Source organism: Bos indicus x Bos taurus, chromosome 7, assembly GCF_003369695.1.
Source record: "Bos indicus x Bos taurus breed Angus x Brahman F1 hybrid chromosome 7, Bos_hybrid_MaternalHap_v2.0, whole genome shotgun sequence".
Classification (NCBI taxonomy): domain Eukaryota; kingdom Metazoa; phylum Chordata; class Mammalia; order Artiodactyla; family Bovidae; genus Bos; species Bos indicus x Bos taurus.
Genome location: NC_040082.1, coordinates 4,509,500 through 4,535,166, shown reverse-complemented (window position 1 = coordinate 4,535,166; position 25,667 = coordinate 4,509,500).

Here is a 25,667-nt window from a genome sequence, read left to right as displayed (position 1 = left end):
GTTAACCCCACACTCTTAATTTTTCCCTTCCCCACTCTGTTCCCCTTTGGTAACCATAAGTTTGCTTTCTGTCTGTGAGCCTGTTTCTGTTTTGTATATAGATTCATTTGTGTTATTTTTAGATTCTATGTGTAAGTGACATCATATAGTATTTGTGTTTGTCTGACTTCACTAAGTATAATGTTCTCTAGGTTCATTGATATTGCCGCAAATGACAGTATTTCATGCTTTTATTATGCCTGTGTGGTATTGTGAGAATCCATTGTCCGTGGCATATGGCACATCTTCTGAAGCCACTTGTCTTCTGATGAGCACTTGGGCTGTCTCCATGCCCTGGGTTTTGTAAATAGTGATGCTATAATCTTTGGGGTGCATGTGTCTTTTCGAATTGCTATTCTCATTTTTTCTGAATATATACCCAAGAGTGGGATTGGTAGATCATATGGTAGTTCTTTTTTTTTTTTCCCGAGGAAACTTCGTAGAGTTTTCCACAGTGGTTGTACCAATTTACATTCCTACCAGCAGTGTAAAGGGTTCCTTTTTCTCTACACTCACTCTAGTATTTGTTATGACTTTGTAGTTTTTTCTTTTTTTAAGAGAACGATTCTGACCAGTGTGAGGTGATACCTTATTGTAGATTTTAGTTTGTATTTCTCTAATAATTAGTGATATTGAGCATCTTTTCATGTGCTTGTTGGTAATCTGTGTCTTCCTTGGACAAATGTCTATTTAGGTCTTCTTTCCAACTTTTGATTGAATTATTTGCTTTTTCAATATTAAATTGAATTAGATGCTTGTGTATTTTGGATATTAGCCCCTTTTCAGTCACATTCTTTGCAAATATTTTTTCCCATTCTGTAAATTGTCTTTTGTTTTGTTGATAATTTCTTTTGCTATGCAAAAGCTTTTATGTCTGATTGGCCCGTTTGTTTGTTTTGCTTTCTTTTTTTTTTTTTTTTTTTCCTTTGCCTTGAGAAGCTAATCTAAGAAAACATTGCTATGATTCATGTCAAAGAATGTTTGCCTATGTTCTCTTGTAGGGGTTTTATGGTGTTGTGTCTTGTATTTAGATCTTCAAACTACAGTAAGTTTTGTACTGTAAGTTTTGGTGTGAGAATGTGTTCTGACTTCATTGATTTACATGTAGCTATCCAGCTTTCCCAACACCAGTTGTTGACTAGACTGTCTTTTTTCCACTGTGTAGTCTTGCTATATTTATTGTAAATTAACTGATGGTAGGTGCATTGGTTTGTTTCTGTATTCCCTGTTCCATTGATTCCCCAGTTGATTTTGTGGCAATGCCATGCTGTTTTGATTACTGTAGGTTTATAGTATGTTTGAAGTCTGAATGGATTATGCCTCTAGCTTTTTCTTTTTCCTCAGGACTGCTTTGGCAATTCTAGGCCTTTTTTAGTTCCATATAAAATTTATGACTGTGTTTTCTAGTTCTGTGAAAGATATGGGTATTTTGATAGGAATTACAATAAATCTGTGGATTGCTTTCAGTAGTATGAACATTTTAACCAGATTAATTTCCAGTCTGAGAACATGGGATATCTTTTCATTTCTTTAAATCACATTCAGTTTTCTTTATCAATGTTATATCGTTTTTAGCATGTAAGTCTTTCTGATTCTTGGTTGAGTTTCTTCCTAGGTTTATTTTTGTGCTATTATAAACAAGATTGATGTTTTACTTTCTCTTTTGAATATTTCATATTGGTGTAAAAAAATGCAACAGATTTCTGTTTATTCTACTTGTACATTATACTTTATGGAATTTGTTTATTAGATTCGATAGGTTTGTATGGAGATTTTAGGATTCTCTCTCTATCTATATATCTAGATATTTGTATCTAGATAAAAATTTAGATTCTCTAAAAATTTAGATCTTAGATTTAAATTTAGATCTTAGATCTAAAATTTAGATTTTGGATCTAAAAATTTAGATTTAGATTCTCTCAATCTCATGCTATCTACAAATAGTGATAATTTTACCTCTTTCCTTCCCATTCAGATACCTTTCTTCCTTTCATCTGATTGCTATGCTAGGACTACCAACACTATTTTGAATAGAAGTGCTGAGAGTAGGAATTGTCTCATTCCTGAATTTAGCAGGAATGGTTTCAGCTTTTCATCATGGATTGTTATGTTGGCTATGGGTTTGTTGTAAATGCTTTTATTATGTTCAGATATGTTCCCCCTTTATCCACTTTATTGAGAAATTTTTACAAAATCATGAATGGTTATTGAATTTTGTCAAACGTTTTTCTCTGTGTCTAATTGAGGTGATCATTCAATTTTTGTCTTTCTTTTTACTAATAGGGTGTATCACATACCGATTCACCATATGACTGATCTGCATATGTTGAGCTGTCCTTAGACCATAGAATGGATCCAGCTTGATTGTGGCATATGGTCCTTTTTATGTCTTCTTGGACTTGGTTTGCTAACGTTTTGTTGAGGAATTTTGCATCTATATTCATCATAGATATTGGCCTGTAATTTTCTTTCCTTTTTTTTTTTTTTTTGTATGTCTTTGCTTTGGGATCAAGGTAATGTTGCCTTCATAGGAAGAACTTAGGAGTGTTTGCTCCTCTTCCTTATCTTGGAATAGTCTGAGAAGGCTAGGTGTAAGTGTTTCTTTGTGTGTTTGGTATACTTCTCCAGGGAAGCCATCCAGTATTGCACTTTTTTTGCAGGGGCGTTTCTCATTACAGATTCTATTTCACTTCTAGTGATCAGTTTGTTCAAATTATTTCTTAGATCATTTTTTACAGGCTGTATGTCTAGAAATTTCCCCATTTCTTAGTTATCCAATTTGTTGGCACATAACTGTTCTAGTTTTCTCTTATGTTTTTTATATTTATGTGGTTTCAGTTATTTCTCCTCTTTCACTTTTGAATTTGTGTGGGTCCTCTTTCTTTTCTTCTTGATTATTCTGGCTAGAGCATTTGGATTTTATTTATCTTTTCAAAAAATCAGCTCTTGGTTTTATTGATCTTTTCTGTTGTTTCTTTTAATCTCTGTTTTGCTTTTTCTCTGATCTTTAATATCTTCTTCCTTCTGCTGATTGAGTTTTGTTTGTTCTTTTATTACTTTTGTATGTGGTATTTTTGGTTGTTTACCTGAAGTTTTTCTTGCTTTTTGAGAAATACCTGTATCACTATAAATTTTCCTCTTAAACTGTTTACTGTACCCCAGACATTTTGTATGATATCATTGTAATTTTAGTTTGTCTTGAAATACTTCCTGATTTCTTCTTTGATTTTATTTTGTCCCATTGGTGTTTTAGTAGCATGCTGTTTATCCTCCATATGTTTGTTATTTTCCCATTTTTCTTTTTGTGGTTGATTTCTAGTTTCGTACCATTGTAGTAAAACAAACAAACAAAAGAAGTTGCTTGAAATAATTTATGTCATCATAAATTTGTTGAGGTGCATTTCATGACTTAGTGTTTGATCTTGAAAATAATTTGTATTCTGATTTTATTGGATGTGATGTCCTATATCTATCAATTAAGTCCAACTGGTTTATTGTGTCATTGCTGATCCATCCATTGATGTCAGTGGGATGTTAAAGTCTCCTCTTGTTATAGTTTTATTGTTCATTTTTCCCTTTATGTCTTTTAGTATTTGTTCCATATATCTAAGTACTCCTGCACTGGATGTATATATGTTATGGAATGTACTATCCTCATCTCATATAAATCCCTTCATCATTATATCATGTCTTTCTTGATGGCTTTTGTTTTAAAGTCTATTTTATCTGATAGAAGTAATGCTACCCCTGCTTTGTTATACTTTCTGTTTCCACAAAGTATCTCTTTCCATGCCTCACTTTCAGCTTAAGTGTGTATTTTGCCCAGATGTGAATGGGAATCTCTTACAGGCAGCATATTATAGATTCCTTTTTGTCAGTCCACTCTGACTGCTTTGATCAGAGCATTTAGTCCATTGACATTTAATGTAATTATAGATAGGCATGTAATTTTTGCCTCTTTAATCCGTGTTTTCCAGTTTTCTTGTAGTTCTTCATTTCTTATTCTTGTTGTTTTCCCTTGTGTGGTTTGATGGTTTTCCTGTCTAGTATACTTGAGTTGCTTTCTTTTTAGTTTTTAAAAATCTGTTGTGTATTTTTGATTTTTGGTCACCATGGATTTCAGTAGGTTGACTCATAACTATATCTACCTTCTTTAAACTGATAGTCATTCAAGTTGAAACACATTATAAAAGATCTACAATTTTATATGTTCTTCTGCCACGTATTATGACTTTGTCCTGTTCTACATCTTCATGCTCATCGTCTAACTATTAATTGTAGACATAATTGCTTTTATAATTTTTTGGCTTTTTAATATGCTTACCGGCTTATTTAAGTGCTCTTCAATTCCTTTACATATTTCCCTTGCCTACTGTGATTTTCCCTTTCCTATGGATTCTTCTTTGCTATTTAAAGAAGGCCCTTCATTATTTATTTTAGGGTAAATGTAATACAGCTGAACACTTTTAGGTTTTGCTTATCTGAGAAATTCTTTCTCTCTCCATCTGCTTTAATGATAGTCTTACTGGATAGAGTATTCTAGGTTTCAGTTTTTCCCTGTCAGGACTTTGAATATATCATGATATTCCATTCTGGCCTGAAAAGTTTCTGCAGAGAAATCAGCTGATAGCCTTGTGGGGGCTCCCTTGTAACGGACTGACTATTCTTCTTTTGCTGCCTTTAGAACTATATATTCTTAACTTTTGCCATTTTAATTATGGTATGTGTTGAAGTAGGTCTTCTTGGGTACATCTTGTTTGGGATTCTCTGTGGTTCCTATACCTTGATATATGTTTCCTTCTTTAGGTTTAGGAAGTTTTCAGTCATAATTTATTCAAATACATGTTTGATCCATTTATCTTTCTTTTCTCCTTCTGGAATTTATAATATACCTAGGCTGGCACACGATATTATCCTATAGACCTCATATGTTACTTTCTTCCTTTATATTTTCATCTGTCTTTTTCTCTGCTGTTCTGATGGGGTGATTTCCATTATTTTATCTTCCAGATCACTTATTTCTTCTTCTGTGAAAAGTGAAAGTGAAAATCACTCAGTCGTGTACAACTGTTTGCAATCCCAAGGACTATACATTCCATGATGCTAAAGCTGAAACTCCAGTCCTTTGGCCACCTCACGCGAAGAGTTGACTCATTGGAAAAGACTCTGATGCTGGGAGAGATTGAGGGCAGGAGAAGAAGGGGACGACAGAGGATGAGATGGCAAGATGGCATCACTGACTTGATGGACGTGAGTCTGGGTGAACTCCGGGAGTTGGTGATGGACAGGCAGGCCTGGCGTGCTGCGATTCATGGGGTCGAAAAGAGTCGGACACAACTAAGTGGCTGAACTGAACTCACTGATACATTCCATGGAATTCCCCAGTCCAGAATAATGGAGTGAATAGCCGTTCCCTTCTTCAGAGGATCTTCCCAACCCAGGGATTGAACCCAGGCCTCCCACATTGCGGGCGGATTCCTTACCAGCTGAGCCACCAGGGAAGCCCTCGTCTTCTGTGGTAGTCTGCTATTTATTGCTTCTAGATAGGTTTTTATCTCAGCAATTCAACTATCTACTCTTGATTGATCATCTTTAGTTTCTGGTTCCTTGTTATAGGGTTCTGCATTTCTATTGATAATTTTTCTTAATTCAGTTAACATTTTTTTTACCACAGTTTTGAATTTGGAAGTCTAGTAGACTAGTGATTTCTGTTTCATTATTTGTTCTTTTAGGGAATTTCTCTTGTTCTCTTAGCTGTGAGTGGTTCCTCTCCATTTCCATTTTACTTAGCTGTCTAGGCCTCTATAAATTTAGAAGATCATTATCTGCTGTGGTCTTGAAGGCCATGTTTTTATGTAGGAGTACCCCTGTGTAGGGGGCTGTGTGGTCTTGAAGGCCATGTTTTTATGTAGGAGCACCCCTGTGTAGGGGGCTGTGTGGTCTTGAAGGCCATGCTTTTATGTAGGAGCACCCCTGTGTAGGGGGGCTGTGTGGTCTTGAAGGCCATGTTTTTATGAAGGAGTACCCCTGTGTAGGGGGCTGTGTGGTCTTGAAGGCCATGTTTTTATGTAGGAGCACCCCTGTGTAGGGGGCTGTGTGGCCTTGAAGGCCATGTTTTTATGTAGGAGCACCCCTGTGTAGGGGCTGTGTAGGTGGCGCTTAGAAGATCATTATCTGCTGTGGTCTTGAAGGCCATGTTTTTTTGTAGGAGCACCCCTGTGTAGGGGGCTGTGTGGCCTTGAAGGACATGTTTTTATGTAGGAGCACCCCTGTGTAGGGGGCTGTGTGGTCTTGAAGGCCATGTTTTTATGTAGGAGCACCCCTGTGTAGGGGGCTGTGTGGCCTTGAAGGCCATGTTTTTATGTAGGAGCACCCCTGTGTAGGGGCTGTGTAGGTGGCGCTTAGAAGATCATTATCTGCTGTGGTCTTGAAGGCCATGTTTTTATGTAGGAGCACCCCTGTGTAGGGGGCTGTGTGGCCTTGAAGGCCATGTTTTTATGTAGGAACACCCCTGTGTAGGGGGCTGTGTAGGTGGCGCTTAGAGATCATTATCTGCTGTGGTCTTGAAGGCCATGTTTTTATGTAGGAGCACCCCTGTGTAGGGGGCTGTGTGGTCTTGAAGGCCATGCTTTTATGTAGGAGCACCCCTGTGTAGGGGGCTGTGTGGTCTTGAAGGCCATGCTTTTATGTAGGAGCACCCCTGTGTAGGGGGCTGTGTGGCCTTGAAGGCCATGTTTTTATGTAGGAGCACCCCTGTGTAGGGGCTGTGTAGGTGGCGCTTAGAAGATCATTATCTGCTGTGGTCTTGAAGGCCATGTTTTTATGTAGGAGCACCCCTGTGTAGGGGGCTGTGTGGCCTTGAAGGCCATGTTTTTATGTAGGAACACCCCTGTGTAGGGGGCTGTGTAGGTGGCGCTTAGAGATCATTATCTGCTGTGGTCTTGAAGGCCATGTTTTTATGTAGGAGCACCCCTGTGTAGGGGGCTGTGTGGTCTTGAAGGCCATGCTTTTATGTAGGAGCACCCCTGTGTAGGGGGCTGTGTGGTCTTGAAGGCCATGCTTTTATGTAGGAGCACCCCTATGTAGGGGGCTGTGTGGTCTTGAAGGCCATGTTTTTATGTAGGAGCACCCCTGTGTAGGGGGCTGTGTGGCCTTGAAGGCCATGTTTTTATGTAGGAACACCCCTGTGTAGGGGGCTGTGTAGGTGGCGCTTAGAGATCATTATCTGCTGTGGTCTTGAAGGCCATGTTTTTATGTAGGAGCACCCCTGTGTAGGGGGCTGTGTGGTCTTGAAGGCCATGTTTTTATGTAGGAGCACCCCTGTGTAGGGGGCTGTGTGGTCTTGAAGGCCATGCTTTTATGTAGGAGCACCCCTATGTAGGGGGCTGTGTGGTCTTGAAGGCCATGTTTTTATGTAGGAACACCCCTGTGTAGGGGGCTGTGTAGGTGGCGCTTAGAGATCATTATCTGCTGTGGTCTTGAAGGCCATGTTTTTATGTAGGAGCACCCCTGTGTAGGGGGCTGTGTGGTCTTGAAGGCCATGCTTTTATGTAGGAGCACCCCTGTGTAGGGGGCTGTGTGGCCTTGAAGGCCATGTTTTTATGTAGGAGCACCCCTGTGTAGGGGCTGTGTAGGTGGCGCTTAGAAGATCATTATCTGCTGTGGTCTTGAAGGCCATGTTTTTATGTAGGAGCACCCCTGTGTAGGGGGCTGTGTGGCCTTGAAGGCCATGTTTTTATGTAGGAACACCCCTGTGTAGGGGGCTGTGTAGGTGGCGCTTAGAGATCATTATCTGCTGTGGTCTTGAAGGCCATGTTTTTATGTAGGAGCACCCCTGTGTAGGGGGCTGTGTGGTCTTGAAGGCCATGCTTTTATGTAGGAGCACCCCTGTGTAGGGGGCTGTGTGGTCTTGAAGGCCATGCTTTTATGTAGGAGCACCCCTATGTAGGGGGCTGTGTGGTCTTGAAGGCCATGTTTTTATGTAGGAACACCCCTGTGTAGGGGGCTGTGTAGGTGGCACTTAGAGATCATTATCTGCTGTGGTCTTGAAGGCCATGTTTTTATGTAGGAGCACCCCTGTGTAGGGGGCTGTGTGGTCTTGAAGGCCATGCTTTTATGTAGGAGCACCCCTGTGTAGGGGGCTGTGTGGTCTTGAAGGCCATGCTTTTATGTAGGAGCACCCCTCTGTAGGGGGCTGTATAGGTGGCGCAGTGGTGAAGAGTCCACTGCCAATGTCAGAGACGCAGGAGACGTGGGTTCAACACCTGGGTTGGGAAGATTCCCTGAAGGAGCAAATGGCAACCCACCCCAGAATAGTTGCCTGGCTACTCCCATGGACAGAGGAGCCTAGCTGGCTACAGTTCACGGGGCCGCAAAGAATTGACCGTGACAGCACGCATGCGTGCATCCCTGTGCGGACAGTGTGGGTCCAGTGCTTTCTGGTGTGAGGGCTGGTTTTGGTGTCAGTGATGGCCATGGCTACCTTCAGGGTGTGCTGGCCACTATCCCCTTGATAGGGATATGGTTGGTGTAGTAACTACAGTCTGTGCTGGACATCAGGCAGGGCTTCTTCTACTCTGTCTCAGCCTTGTCAAGGATGGGCTCTACTTCTCAGTTTTTGGCATACGAACCCTGAGAGTTGGATTTAGCCAGGCTCCTCTGCCTTTGAGTGTGTGCCCTGCCCCCAAAAAGGTGATTGCTGAAGTAAGCCGGGCCCATACAGTCACAGAGGACCATGTGCCACCTGTGTAGGGATCTGCCACTTCTGCTCAGAAGCAGCCCAAGAATGCACTCCTTTCTCTGTTGTATTCATCCCAGATCTAGCATGAGGCCATGCTGTGGAGGAGGCTGTGGCTGGGAGTCAAAGTACTATGGCTGCAAGAATTGAGGCTGCTGAACTGCCACCTGAGATCTGGGCGGCCTCTTTGGCAGACTTCTCCTACGGCCTGTCTCTCCTAGATCTAATGCTAGGCTATGATGTGGAGAGGGTAGAGCTAGGATTCATTGCTAAAACATCAGCCGTTGCACACTCCTAAGTGCACTGACAATGGTGATCACCACCCCATCTGGACTACACCTGGAGTCCTTTGGGCTGTCTCTCTGTAGCTAGAATGAGTCCTGTTCCAGGCCCTGCTTGCCTGGGCTTGAGCACTTAGCTGCTATACACGTTTGTAGCATCACTCCTCGTGCATACTGACAATTTCTTTCACGGCTACCCTCACCACCCCTTGCAGGTTCTAACAATGGCTTCTGTAGCTTTACCTCTGTCATTCCCTGGGCACCCTGGTGTCTGCACAGGTGGATCAAGTCTCTGCCCAGATCTTGCAATAGGTTATGCTGTGGAGTTAGTAGGGCTGGGATGTTCACCTCTTCAGACTGGGGAGTGCAGGGAAGTGACATCACCAGTGCAAGGCTCTATCCACCCCGATTGTCAGCAAATCAGCATAAGTACCCTCCTTAGGAGTAGAGTCTAGGTTTCTCCAGCCCTTCTGTCTCAGAGCATTTTCCAACAGGTCAGGGGCCCACCTCCTCCATGCAGGACCCCAGGACTGAGGTGCTCAGTTGTGGTTCAACTTGCTCACACCCCAGGGTGAGAGTCCACCCATGCAGACCTTCTCCTCCCATTGAGGAGACCAGGTCCCTCCTAGGGACATAGATCATGCTTTGATGCCTTTGGTTTTTTTTATCCTACCCAGTTACATAGAGTTCTTTCTTGGAGCTTTGATTATATAGCAGTCCTGCCAGTTTCCAGTTACTTTCATGAGAATTGTTACACATATAGATGTATTTTTAATGTGTTTGTGGGAGGAGGTAAGTTCTACATCCTCCTACTCTTCCATCTTAATCCAGGTTTTATGATCTTTATTATCTTTAAGTGAGTTTCTTCTGTTACTATTTAACCTAATGATTTTCTTACTGACTGGCAAATTTAAGCAAATTATTTTCCTCTTCTGTGATTATGTTGTTTCTTTAATTCCTTTGTGTAGTGGATTATGCCATTAGATTCTTGATACTTAATCACCCTTGTATTCCTGGAATAAATTATGACTCATTTAAGTGCATTATTGTGCTTCTGTGTTGGATTATCTTTACCAATAATTAATTCAAAATATTTGTATTTGCATGACTTTTTTTTTTTTAAGACTGCACCATGCATGTAATGCATGTAATTGGGCTTCCCTGGTGGCTCAGATGGTAAAGCATCTGCCTACAATGCGGAAGACTGGGGTTAGATCCCTGGGTCAAGAAGATCCCCTGGAGAAGGAAATGGCAACCCACTCTAGTACTCTTGCATTGAATATCCCATTGACAGAGGAGCCTGGTAGGTTACAGTCCATGGGATTGAAAAGACTTGGACACGACTGAGCAACTTCACTCACTTATGCATGTAATTAAAAGACACTTACTCCTTGGAAGGAAAGTTATGATCAACCTAGACAGCATATTAAAAAGCAGAGACATTACTTTGCCAACAAAGGCCCGTCTAGTCAAGGCTATGGTTTTTCCAGTAGTCTTATATGAATGTGAGAGTTGGTCTATAAAGAAAGCTGAGCACTGAAGAACTGATGCTTTTGAACTGTGGTGTTGGAGAAGACTCTTGAGAGTCCTTTGGACTGCAAGGAAATCCAACCAGTCCATCCTAAAGGAAATCAGTTATATTCATTGGAAAGATTGATGTTGAAGCTGAAACTCCAATACTTTGACCACCTTGTGCAAAGAACTGACTCATTGGCAAAACCCTGATGCTGGGAAAGATTGAAAGTGGGAGAAGGGGACAGCAGACGATGAGATGGTTGGATGGCATCACCAACTCAATGGACATGACTTTGAGTAAACTCCAGAAGTTGGTGATGGACAGGCCTGGAATGCTGTAGTCCACAAGGTTGCAAAGAGTCGGACACGACTGAGCCACTAAACTGAACTAAACTAAACAGTTCCAAAATAAAAGGAAGACAAAACCTTCTCTTCCACCATGGGCAGGAATGGTAGCAGCAAGAAAGTTGCCGTTCCCTTAAGACAGTGAGATGGAAATTTTCCTGGTATCCAGTTTTCTCAAGTATTCTTTCCTTCACGAATTCAGTGAAAACAGCCTTAAGTGAAAGTGAAGTCACTCAGTCATGTCTGACTCTTGGTGACCCGATGGACTATAGCCCACAAGGCTCCTCTGTCCATGGACTTCTCCAAGCAAGTGTACTGCAGTGGGTAGCTATGCCCTTTTCCAGGAGATCCTGACCCAGGAATAGAACCTGGGTTTCTTGCATTGCCGGCAAATTCTTTCCCATATGAGGCCCCAGGAAAAGCTGAAAACAGCCCAACTTGTCAGCAATTTCTCAGGTTCTTTTCAATCAACCAGACCAGGCCAACTTCTGTGGGCCTGTTAAAACTAACCTTTGCATCTCCTAGACTCTGACTGCCAAGCTTTTCACTGCATCTACCATAGAGAAACTCTTGAGGTTTCCTGTTTCTGGTCTCCAGGCGATTGCCTGATCATCAGTGAGAAAGTCGTTGGCTGCTTCTTTCTACAAAGTCTTTGCCTGACTCATACTCAGCTGGCCACAGTCTCAGAAACCACCTGCCTCGGGAGACACTGATTGACTGAGCAGTAAATAGAGATGAAACATGTTCAAGGAGCCATAGTCCCAGAATCCTCTTCATTGGTTAAATAGGAAATAAGCTTATTCTATAATCATTCTAACATACAGTACTAAAACTAAATTACTAAAAAGAATAGGGTAGTCAGTAACTTTCCTCCTTGTCTGGTCTACTTCACCTGCTTGCCTCTAATTTCCCCTGGAATTCTTCACTACTCATTTCTCAGTGCTTCACGGCATCTGGTGGATGCCTCAATTGCTACAGCATTTTGACATGTTTTTGTAATTAATTATGCACATATCTATCTTTGAAAGGTAAGTGTAACTTATCCATGAACCCAAAGCAGTTATTGTACTACTTAAAGTGGGTGTCCAAGAAATTAAATTAGTTTATTATGAGTTGCTTTTGCTATCAGACTGATTCCTTAAAATCTACTTTGAAAAATATTTTATTTTGAAAAGTTTAAACGTCAGCTTTCCAGAATTTTATCTACAGCACTAGGAAATCACGTTTGAAGGAGGGAAAACAGAATTTTCCAAAAAAGAAAGAAAGCTATATGTGTTGCTGCAACCAATCAATAACAATGGTAATAATAATAACAATAAAAAGGAGGAATGGGAGGTAGTGGGAGTGGGGAGAGACAAAGTAGTAGTAATAGCAGCAGCAGCTGATGTTACTTTAATTAATTTTACTTACAGCATTGGACTGGTTAAAACCACAAAATAGATGATAGATGATACGCTGAATCACCACCTTGAATGTGTGATTCAAACCGTTTATTCCAGCAACAGTGAGCTGATATCCTCAACCGTATCACCAGTAGTATGTGTGCTTAGTCATTCAGTCGTGTCCGAAGCCCACCCAACTCCTCTGTCCATGGGGATTCTCCAGGCAAGAATACTGGAGGGAGTGGGCTGTCATGCCCTCCTCGAGGGGATCTTCCCAACCCAGGGATCAAACCCAAGCCTCCCGCACTGCAGGCAGATTCTTCACTGGCTGAGCCACCAGGGAAGCCCATCGCCAGTAGGATGTATACATAAAGCGAATGGTTAATGCCAGGCTCTGCATGGTTGCCATAGGAAGGGATTTCTCTCTGATGGACTTTGGAGTCATGAAAAATGGGTTTCACATCTGATTTTCTCATTACAAGCAATGTGAGAATGTCACTTAACCTTCTGAATTTCCGTTTCTTTACATATAAAGATTAATAATTAAAATACCTTATAGAGTTCTTCTAAGGATTAAATGTAGTAGTCAGTTAAAGTATCTGACACATTTTAATATGTTGTGATTGTTTTTGCACTCTCAATGTTATAGTATTAATTAAACAATCTTCTGCATAGGGGAAAAGCCAATACATTGTCCCAGTAACTTCACTGGGAATAATTCCTAGATAATAAAAATATATTAAGGTGAATTACTGAACCAGAGCACTTAAAAATAAAACAATAGTAATCTTTTAAACTGAAATTTGATGACAAGAACAAACAGATTTTGCTTATCATCAGAGCAACTTCAATAGAAAATAAACTTGGATACATTGTTTATATGTAATTAGATGATTTAGACATATCTTTAATTTTCACAATATTTACATAAATTTTAAATTTTCTGTTATGTTTAAATGTATTTAAATGTTTAAATGTGAACATCTCACATAAGAAATATAGCAACAAAAAAAAATTCCAAAAAATATTGTCTAATCTGGTGAATATGTTTTTCCCAAACATATACACATTTTCTCTCCCCCTCAATTGCTCCCTCTCAAAGGTAAGCTTCTCTACATTATCAGAAGACTGAACTACTTTTCTGAAGCGCAAATATTGAGAATATGAAAAGAGTACAGTTGTTCAACTCATCTATAGATAATCAAAAAAAAGTAAGTTAAGCCTTGGAAAACTATTCAATTCTATTTATGAAGTACCTGCTTCACATAGCATTGAAATATAGTACAGTGGCTATAAAACACATTTTTGGTTCACTCTCTTCAGTCCTTTGCCAGGATTATTTGATTTTGGTATTGCCTAATGAAGTAGTCTCCAAACATTTTTATATTAGTGCTTTTACAAGATATGTATTCTAGATTCTGGAGAACTAGGGACCATACATCTTTATTGAACTACAAATTTTGAAACGCCCAATTACAAATACTAACATCATATCATGTACATATAATTTTAAATTGAAGGATTATTGCTTTACAGAATTTTGCTGTTTTCTGTCAAACCTCAACATGGCTCAGCCATAGGTATATATATATATATCCCTCCCCTCTTGACCTCCCTCCCATCTCTCTCCCCATCCCACTCCTCTAGGTTGATACAGAGCCCCTGTTTGAGTTTCCTGAGACATACAGCAAATTCCCGTTGGCTATGTATTTTACATATGGTAATGTAAGTTTTCATGTTACTCTCATCATACATTCAGCCTCTCCTCCCCTCTCGGGTCCATAAGTCTGTTATCAATGTCTGTTTCTCCATTGCTGCTGCTGCTGCTAAGTCACTTCAGTCGTGTCCGACTCTGTGAGACCCCACAGACAGCAGCCCACCAGGCTCCCCGTCCCTGAGATTCTCCAGGCAAGAACACTGGAGTGGGTTGCCATTTCTTTCTCCATTGCTGCCCTGCAAATAAATTCTTTGGTACTGTCTATCTAGATTCCATATATATGTGTTACTGTACGATATTTATCTTTCTCTTTCTGACTTACTCACTCTATAATACGCTCTAGGTTCATCCACCTCATTGGAACTGATTCAAAGGTGATCCTATTTATGGCTGAGTAATATTCCATTGTGTATACGTAACACAACTTCTTTATCCATTCATCTGTTGATGGACATCTAGGTTGCTCCCATGTTCTATTGTAAATAGTGCTGCAATGAACATTGGGGTGCATGTGTCTTTTCCAGTTTTGGTTTCCTCAGGGTATATGCCTAGGAGTGGGATTTCTGGGTCATATGGTAGCTTTATTCCTAATTTTTTAAGGAATCTCCATACTGTCTTGCATAGTGGCTGTATCAAGTTACATTCCCACTAGCAGTGCAAGAGGGTTCCCTTTTCTCCACACCCTCCCCAGCATTTATTCTTTGTAGACTGTTTGATGACGGCCATTCTGATGGTGTGAGGTAACATCTCACTGTAGTTTTGATTTGCATTTCTCCCTGGTGGCTCAGATAGTAAAGCATCTGTCTACAATGCGGGAGACCCGGGTTCAATCTCTGGGTTGGGAAGATCCCCTGGAGAAAGAAATGGCAATCCACTCCAGTACTATTGCCTGGAAAATAGTACTGGCGGAGCCTGGTAGGCTACAGTCAATGGGGTCACAAAGAGTCGGACACAACTGAGCGACTTCACTTTAATTTTTTAATAATGAGCGATACTGAGCATCTTTTCATGTGTGTGTGTGTGTGTATCTGTGTATGTGTGTTTTCTGACATATTTTGGAGGAGTAAATGAACTGGAGCAGGCACCAGGGAGACGGGAGACACTTTAGAATCTCAGGACTTGAAAGGCCAGATTTCTGACCTCACCCCTTCCCCAGGTTCGCAGATCAGTAAACTGAGACAGGAGAAGCACACCTTACAAACCTCTGAGCTGAAGAAGACCCAGATGTGCTTATGTCTTCTTTGGAGAAATGTCTGTCTAAACAGACATTCTTTTTCCCACTTTGTGATTGGGTTGTTTGTTTTTCTGGCATTGAGTTGTATGAGCTGCTTGTATATTTTGGAAAATAATCCTTTGTCAGTTGTTTCATTTGCTATTATTTTCTCCCATTCCGAGGGTTGTCTTTTCATCTTGCTTATAGTGTCCTTTGCTGTGCAAAAGCTTTTAAGTTTAATCAGGACCTACTTGTTTACTTTTGTTTCTATTTCCATTACTGTAGGAGGTGGGTCATAGAGGATCTTGCTTTAATTTATGTCATTGAGGGTTCTGCCTATGTTTTCCTCTAAGAGTTTTATAGCTTCTGGTCTTACATTTAGGTCTTTAATCCATTTTTAGTTTATCTTTGTGTAGGTGTTAGGAAGTGTTCTAATTTTATTCTTTTACATGTAGCTGTCCAGGTTTCCCAGCACCATTTTTTGAAGAGGCTGTCTTTGTCCCATTGTATATTCTTGCCTCCTTTGTCAAAAATAAGGTACCCATAGATGTTTGGGTTTATTCCTGGGCTTTCTATCTTGTTCCACTTTTTTATATTTCTGGTTTTGTGCCAGTACCATGATGTTTTGATGACTGCAGCTTTGTAGTGTAACCTGAAGTCAGGAAGGTGGATTCCTCTAGCTCCATTCTTCTTTCTCAAGACTGCTTTGTCTTTTGGGGTCTTCTGTCTCTCTATATAAATTGTGAAATATTTTGTTATAGTTCTGTGAAAAATGCCATTGGTAGTTTGATGGGGATCACATTGCATCTGTAGATTAAATTTCGTAGTGTAGTCATTTTCCCAATGTTGAGTCTTCTCACCCAGGAACATGGACTATCTCTCCTCTGTTTATGTCATCTTTGATTTCTTTCATCAGTGTCTTATAATTTTCTGTGTACAGTTCTTTTGTCTCCTTCAGTTCAGTTCAGTTTAGTTCAGTTGCTCAGTTGTGTCTGACTCTTTGTGACCCCATGAATCGCAGCACGCCAGGCCTCCCTGTCCATCACCAGCTTCCGGAGTTCACTCAGACTCACGTCCATCCAGTTGGTGATGCCATCCAGCCATCTCATCCTCCGTCGTCCCCTTCTCCTCCTGCCCCCAATCCCTCCCAGCATCAGAGTCTTTTCCAATGAGTCAACTCTTCGCATGAGATGGCCAAAGTACTGGAGTTTCAGCTTTAGCATCATTCCTTCCAAAGAAATCCCAGGGCTGATCTCCTTCAGAATGGACTGGCTGGATCTCCTTGCAGTCCAAGGAACTCTCAAGAGTCTTCTCCAACACCACAGTTCAAAAGCATCAATTCTTCAGTGCTCAGCCTTCTTCACAGTCCAATTCTCACATCCATACATGACCACTGGAAAAACCATAGCCTTGACTAGACAGACCTTTGTTGGCAAAGTAATGTCTCTGCTTTTGTCTCCTTAGGTAAGTTTATTCCTAGATATTTTATTCTTTTTGTTGCAATGGTGAATGGGATTGAATCCTTAATTTCTCTTTCTGATTTTCATTGTTAGTATATAAGAACGCAAGTGATTTTTGTGTATTGATTTTGTATCTTGTGACTTTGCTAAGTTCACTGATTAGCTCTAGCAAATTTCTGATAGCATCTTTAGGGTTTTCTGTGTATAGTATCATGTCATCTGCAAGCAATGAGAGTTTTACTTCTTTTCTGATCTGGATTCCTTTTATTTCATTTTCTTCTCTGATTGCTATAGCTAGGACTTCCAAAATTATGTTGAATAGTAGTGGTAAGAGTGGTCACACTTGTCTGGTTCCTTATCTTAGGGGAAATGCTTTCAGTTTTCCACCACTGAGAATGTTTGCTGTGGGCTTATCATATATGCCCTTTACTATGTTGAGGTAGGTTCCTTCTATGCCCATCTTTTGAAGAGTTTTAATACAAGGTCCTTCTAGTCGAGGCTATGGTTTTTCCAGTGGTCATGTATGGATGTGAGAGTTGGACTGTGAAGAAAGCTGAATGCTGAAGAATTGATGCTTTTGAACTGTGGTGTTGGAGAAGACTCTTGAGAGTCCCTTGGACTGCAAGGATCCAGCCAGTCCATCCTAGAGGAGATCAGGCCTGGGTGTTCATTGGAAGGACTGATGCTGAAGCTGAAACTCCAATACTTTGGTCACCTCATGCAAAGAGTTGACTCATTGGAAAAAGACCCTGATGCTGGGAGGGATTGCAGGCAGGAGGAGAAGGGGACGACAGAGGATGAGATGGCTGGATGGCATCACCGACTCAATGGGCATGAGTTTGGGTAAACTCTGGCAGTTGGTGATGGACGGGGAGGCCTGGCATGCTGCGATTCATGAGGTCGCAAAGAGTTGGACACGACTGAGCGACTGAACTGAATCATAGATGGGTGCTGAGTTTTGTCAAAGGCTTTTTCTGCATCTATTGAGATTATCATATGGTTTTTATCTTTCAGTTTGTTAATATGGTGTATCACATTGATTGATTTGCATATATTGAAGAATCCTTGCATAAATGCAAGATTGATCCTGGAATAAACACAACTTGATCATGGTGTATGAGTTTTAAATGTATTGTCAAATTCTGTTTGCTAGAATTTTGTTGAGGATTTTTGCATTTATGTTCATCACTGATATTGGCCTGAAGTTTTCTTTTTTATGTTGTCTTTGTCTGGTTTTGGTATCAGGGCCATGGTGGCCTCATAGAATGAGTTTGGAAATGTTCCTTCCTCTACAATTTTTTGAAAGAGTTTTAGAAGGATAGGCATTAGCTTTTCTCTAAATGTTTGACAGAATTCACTTGTGCAGGTCATCTGGTCCTGGGTTTTTGTTTTCTGGAAGATTTCTGATCACACTTTCAGTGTCACTGCTTGTAATTGGGGAGTTCATAATTTCTATTTCTTCCTAGTTCAGTCTTTCAAGATTGAACTTTTCTAAGAATTTGTCCATTTCTTCCAGGTTATACATTTTATTGTCATATAGTTGTTCATAATAGTCTTTTATAATCCTTTGTATGTCTGCATTGTCTGTTGTAACCTCTTCTTTTTCATTTCTAATTTTGTTGATTTGATTCTTCTCTCTTTTTTTCTTGATGAGTCTGGATAAAGGTTTGTCAGCTTTATCTTCTCAAAGAAATAGCTTTTGGTTTTATTAATCTGTACTAGTTCTTTCATTTCTTTTTCAATTATTTCTACCCTGATCTTTATGATTATTTTCCTTCTTCTAATTTTGGGGGTTTTGTTGTTGTTGTTCTTTTTCCAGTTGCTTTAGGTGTAAAGTTAGGTTGTCTATTCAGTGTGTTTCCTGTTTCTTGAGGTAGTATGTACTGCTATGAACTTCCCTCTTGGAACTGCTTTTGCTGCATCCCATAGGTTTTGAGTTGTCGTGTTTTCATTGTCATTTGTGTCCAGGAATTTTTTGTTGTCCTTTTTGATTTCTTCACTAACCTGTCCATTATTTAGAAATGTATTGTTTAATCTCCATGTGCTTGTGTTTTTTACAGTCTTTTTCTTGTAATTCATATCTAGTCTCAGTGTTGTGGTTGGAAAAGATGCTTGATAGAATTTTAATTTTCTTAACTTTACTTCAGTTTGATTTGTGACCCAAGATGTGATCTATCCTGGAGAATGTTCCATGTGCACTTGAGAAGAAGTGTATTCTTCTGCATTTGGGTGGAATGTCCTGAAGATATCAATGAGATCCATCTTGTATCATTTAAGACATGTTTCCTTATTAATTTTCTATTTTGATGATCTGTCCATTGGTGTAAGTGGGGTGTTAAATTCTCCTACTATTATTTTGTTACTGTCAATTTCTCCATTTATGTCTGTTAGTGTTTGTCTTATGTATTTAGGTGTTCCTATGTTGGGTGCATAGATATTTATAATTGTTATATCTTCCTCTTGGATTGGTCCCTTGATCATTATGAAGTGTTCTTCCTTACCTCTTCTACTTTGTCTGATATGAGGATTACTACTTCAGCTTTCTTTCACTTTCCATTTGCATGGAATATGTTTTTCCATCCTCTCACTTTCAGTCTATATGTGTCTTTAGGTTTGACGTTGTTTTCTTGTGGACAGCATATATACAGGTCTTGTTTTTGTATCCATTCAGCCATTCTGTGTCTTTAGGTTGGAGCATTTAATCCATTTACATTTAAAGTAATTATTGATATATATGTTCCTATTGCCATTTTCTTAATTGTTTGGGGTTGATTTTGTAGATCTTTTTCTTCTCTTGTATTTCATGACTATATATGTCCCTTGAACATTTGTTGTAAAGCTGGTTTGGTGGTACTGGATTCTCTTAACTTTTGCTTTTCTGAAAAGCTTTTGATTTCTCCATCAAATTTGATTGAGATCCTTGCCAGGTACAGTAATCTTGATTGTAGATTTTTCCCTTTCAGTACTTCAAATATATCCTGCCATTCCCTTCTGGCCTGCAGAGTCTCTGCTGAAAGACCTTCAGCTGTTAAGCTTATGGGGTTTTCATTGTGTTACTTGTTGCTTTTCCCTTGCTGCTGTCACTGTTCTTTCTTCGTGTTTAATCTTTGTTAGTGTGATTAGTATGTGTCTTGACATTTTTCTCCTTGAGTTTATCCTGTATGGGACTCTGTGCCTCTTGGACTTGATTGACTATTTCATTTTCCATGTTGGGGAAATTTTCAACTACAATCTATTTAAAAAATTTCTCATACGCTTTCTTTTTCTCTTCTTCTTCTGGGACCCCTATAATTCAAATGTTGGTGCATTTGATATTGTCGAAGATGTCTCTGAGACTATCTTCCATTCTTTTTATTCTTTTTACTTTATTCTGCTCTTTAGACGTTACCTCCACCATTTTGTCTTCCAGCTCACTGATCCATTCTTCTGCTTCAGATATCCTGCTACAGACCTTCTAGAGATTTTTAATTTCAGTAATTGTGGTGTTTGTCTCTATATGTTTATTCTTTAATTTATAGGTCTTTGTTAATTGATTCTTGTATTTTCTCCATTTTGTTTTCATGGTTTTTGATCATCTTTGCTATCATTGTTCTAAATTCTTTTTCGGATAGTTTGCCTATTTCCTCTTCATTTATTTGGACTTCTGCATTTCTAGTTTATTCCTTCATTTGTGCAGTATTTATCTCCCTTTTCATTTTTTTTTTTAATTTACTGTGTTTGAGATTTCCTTTTCCCAGGCTTCAAGGTTGAACCCTTTCTTCCTTTTGGTTTCTGCCCTCCTTAGGTTGGTTCAGTTGTTTGTATAAAGGTTTGTATAGGGTGAGATTTGTGCTGAGTGGTTTTTTTTTTTTTTTTTCTTCCTCTGATGGATGGGCTGAGTGAGGTGGTAATCCTGTCTGCTGATGATTAGGTTTGCATTTTTGTCTTGTTTGTTGTTTGGATGAGGCGTCCTGCACAGGGTGCTGCTGGGAGTTGGGTGATGCTTGCTGTTGTATTCAAGTGGCTTCCTTTGGAGGAGTTCTCACTGTCTTATCCTCCCTAAGCTTAGTTGTTTTCTGGTAGTCTAGGGTCTTGAAGTCACTGCTCCCACTCCAAAGGCTCTGAGCTTGATCTCTAGCCAGGAAAGGAGATTACACAGCTGTTTTTTTTTTTTTTTTTATGGCATTAAATGAGATTTTTTTAATACCTAAAATGAGAAACCAAAGGTGAACCCCAGATAAATGGCAGTCATAAAATCAGGCAAATAATAATTAAATTAATGGAATATACATATACACCCATAAACAAAATCAAAACAGTCCAACAAAAATAAAGTACAATAGATTGACCCAGCAAACAAAGGAAACCAAAAATGATATCCACCAGTTAAGAACAAAACTAACTAAAGCACAAACTGGAAAACAAAACTAAACCCAGATGTCAATTGGGAAATAAAGCAATGAAAGCAAAACTAACAAATATGGTGAGAAAAAGAAAGAAAAGAATAGAAATGCAAAGTTATAGATAGGTAGATAAAGAAGATCTATATACATTAAAGAGTAACCAAAAGGGGAAAAGAACAGTTGGAAAAGCAAACAAAGAAATAAATGTAGAAAAAATAATAATAGGTTTAAAAATTTTTTTAATTAAATAAAGAGAGAAAAAAGAAAAAAAAAAAAAAGTAAAACTCCACAGAACTGCAAAAGGCCAACGTAGAGGTTGAGGTTTATAATAGCAATTAAAAATGTGATTGGAAAAAACAAAGAAAGCAAAGCCTTGATTAGATTTCATAGTGCTAATAAAATTGGCAAGTATAACAGAGGAGGAAAAAGAAAACAACAATAAACCTAAGGAAACTACAGAACAAGTCAAAACATAAGAATAATAAATCTTTTCTTGAGTCATTGCTGTTAGGGTCCTTTCCCTCGCTGGGGGGTCACCGCTCACCTCACCCCCCTAGGATGCCCTCCAGCACTGTGCTGCTCTCTGGACCTGCTGTGGGGGCAGCTCAGGCTCGAATCTGGTCCTACTCCTGTGTGTTTTTGCCTCCAATATCCACAGCCATCAACACTAATGCATTTTCTTTTGTGGGAACTCTCAATGTCCTTTTATATATTCCACAGACACAATCTGTCTAGTTGATCATGTAGATTTTATCTGCAGCTTGTAAAACTGGTGAGAAGGTTTTGGGGCTTCTTTCTTAGCCACACTGCCCCTGGGTTTCAACTGTGGTTTTATTTCCACCTCTGCCTGTTGGTTGACCACTGGGGTTTGCTCCTGAAGCTTCCCTGGAGGATTTGAGTTTGCTCCTGTGAAGGCCAGGTGTGGAGGTGGTGCAGCTGCTTGAGTCGCAGGGGTCCTGGAAACACCAAGTACTCAGGGGAGTTGGAAGCTAGGGCAGCAGGAAATACAGTGCTCTAGAAGAGTATGGTAACCAGTATTGGCCAGTACACTCCAGCATCCTTGCCTGGAGAATCCCATTGACAGAGAAGCCTGGCAGGACAGAGTCCATGGGGTTGCAAAGAATTGGACATCACCAAAACAACTCTGCGTGCATAGATGCAAGACTTTTTTGACTGTGGCAGCTCTGCCCCAGTGAGGGTTGAGCATGAAGGCGTTGCAGCTGCTCGCGTCACGGGGGCCCTGATGGTGCCAAGGGTGGGGGGACATGGACTGCTTCAGCTGCAGGAGTTATGGCCCTATCAGAGTCTTTTTTCGAGCCTCTGGTAGCTGGCAATCACAAGGCCTCTTTGGTTAGTCTTTCTCCATAGCTCTGCCTGTTCAGGCATTTAGAGGGCTCTCTTGCCTGAGGTCCTTCTCTGTTGTTCAGTGCATCAGGCACATAGAGGGGCCACCCTGGGTGGGGTCCTACTCTGTAGTTCCCAGCTTCGGGCGCTGGATGGGCCAGCCTCTCTATTGTTCAGTTGCCAATGCTGGTGTGTGGAGAGAAGCTATGGTGAGCAGTATTGCCTTGCTTCCATGGCTGCCCCGCTTTCCTCCAAAGGCGTTTTCCACCACAGTCTCCTCTCTCACGGCCTCTTGGTCCATCTCTCCACAGTCAATAGCAGCCCTCTCCCTGGGACTGCTTCACAATCCCTCTACTCCAGCTCCCAGCTGCTGCACTTTCTAGAAAGCTGTGTCCCTGTCCGGGGTATGTATGGCTGCGGCAAGGACTGTCTAATTCTCATTCCATTTGGGCTGCCACAGATCAGGTGCTTCACTCTCAGCCTTAAATGTTTCTCCTCTGACCCAGACAATTGCTCCAATGTGGGGATGCGACCCCTGCTTCAGTCCCCCCACCCGCCAAGGGCAGGTCCAGTCTTACTGACACTCCTGTTTTTCCCCTTAGTTACTTTGTCCTACCGAGTTTTGCGTGGTTCTATATATTCTTTTCCACTGGTCTGGTTGTCCTGTCTGCTCTCAGCTGTTCTGCAAGCACTCCTGTGTCTAAAGGTGTATTCTTGATGTATCCGCAGAGAGCGATGTATTGCATGTCCACCTACTCCTCCGCCATCTTGTTCTCTCCCATATTATGTATATTTTTAAAGTAATGTGAATGTGCTTTTTTTAAAGAACGAAATGAAATGACTATTAATAGAACTAACATGTTTTGTTTTTACTTCCAGTGGCTTATTTTCCCCTCCTACTCCAGGAGGCCAGGAGCCTAGATAAGGGAAAAAGACTAGCTACCTGATGTCCTTTCTGGTACAAGAGTTCTAATTCTGTGTGTTTTTAAGGATGCTTTCCAGAATTGTTTTAAGATGTCATCTCCCAATGATAGAATTCAGTAGTGTCAAACATACTGGCAAATATATATTTTGTATTCTATTCAGATTTTATAAATCAGATGTAGCAGTACAAGCCAGCATATGCTAGCAAATAAGGTCCATTATTATCTGATAGCAAATATAAACACATCAAAATCATAAAAACTTATTGTAGCATTTCTTAAAATATTCTTATGTCAAATATATTAAATAAATAACATAAAAATTCAAGCCTGTTGTTAATTGCTAAGTCTAAGGCATTAATTTTATGAATTCCTTTTAACCATGATCATTCCTCTACTGAAGATGAAGTGAATAATGTGTTTTTTTTTTAAGTTAGAAGATACTGAATTACATTGAGCAAATTACAGTACAGAATTATTTATAGTACCTAAACCTCTATATAAGACTTCAAGACCTTTATAATGTGAATCAGGTTTTGATAGCTTTTTTTATTTTTTTGCATGTTCGTGTCATTCCAGCTGGCTGCAGGCTCAACCAGTTAACAAGATGTTCAGTGATTTGCAGTTATAAAGGTTTATCTTCACAAGCAAAAGGGCTTAATTTAGATCCCTCATTGTCTTTAAATTAGAGCTTAAGAAATAGAACAAAGTCTTTGGATTAAAAGTAAATAAGATTTTGTGGATTTGTAGTGTGCCATATTCATAGATTTAATATATATCATGATAAGACAGAAGTAGAATTTCTCTAGTTTGGAATGTTCCCTATTAATCCTTCAGAAAAGAACACTTCCAGTCAGTAGATTAAAACAGTTCAGGATAATTCTTAGAATCACATCTTAAGTGATTCCAACTCATTACGATCAGAAGTGATTGTTCACCAGATAGTTAGGAAAGGGCTTCCAGAATAAATCTTTTCAGTGATTTGATAAATAAAAAGAAAAAAAAATTATTGACCGATGAAAATCAAAGTTGCTTCATGTGTAATTTCTGAAAGTTAAGAGACAAAAGCAGCTATGCACTCTCACAGAAAACCTTCCTTCTCAATCAGGAGACTTGAAAAGAGTTACAGTCCGCAAGTGGGTGCTCCAGGAAAATTATTTCTGTAACAGACTCCACACATCCTGCAGTGGATTCACACTGCCTTGGCAAGCAAATGGGCTAGCTTTGATGGTGCTGCCAGTAAAGCCACAGTCCTTTGTTGCTGCGCAAACACATTTCTCTCTCTCTTTAGATGGCCTCCAGCAAACTACACATGTTACTTTTGTTTGGGTAATTTACTGTCTTGGAAAAGGAAGTATGAAACTACTTTTCAGAGAAAACCATTGAAACTCTTTGGCTGGCAGCATCAGAGTCACTAGCTTCAAAAATATCACCACAAAGCTTTCTATGATCAAATGGAAATACTGAGATGGGGGGAAACCCTCCTTACATCCAACCAGCAAAATTCCTGCAAACCTTCGTTCATAAACTGGATTTTTATGAGCCATCTGTTTTCCAAATAGACCATATTTCTTGGCCTTAACCATCCTTCTTTACGCTCCTTCCAGCCATGGTCCCCATTATTTATACACAACATTAATAAAGATCTCTGAAATGAAAGCATCAATACATCTCATAGCCTCTTTACTTTCGTCCATTAAAAATTTTTTTTAAAATTTAAATTTAGATCAGTTCGGTTCAGTTCAATTACTCAGTTGTGTCCAACTCTTTGCAACCCCATGAATCGCAGCATGCCAGGCCTCCCTGTCCATCACCAACTCCCAGAGTTCACCCAAACTCATGTCCATTGAGTTGGTGATGCCATCCATCCATCTCATTCTCTGTCGTCCCCTTCTCCTCCTGCCCCCAATCCCTCCCAGCATCACAGGCTTTTCCAATGAGTCAACTCTTCACATCAGGTAGCCAAAGTATTGGAGTTTCAGCTTCAGCATCAGTCCTTCCAATGAACATCCAGGACTGATCTCCTTTAGGATGGACTGGTTGGAGCCTTGCAGTCCAAGGGACTCTCAAGAGTCTTCTCCAATACCACAGTTCAAAACCATCAAATCTTCAGTGCTCAGCTTTCTTTATAGTCCAACTCTCACATCCATACATGACCACTGGAAAAACCATAGCCTTGGCTAGACAGACCTTTGTAGGCAAAGTAATGTCTCTGCTTTTTAATATGCTCTCTAGGTTGCTCATAACTTTCCTTCCAAGGAGTAAGCGTCTTTTAATTTCATGGCTGCAGTCACCATCTGCAGTGATTTTGGAGCCCAAAAAAATAAAG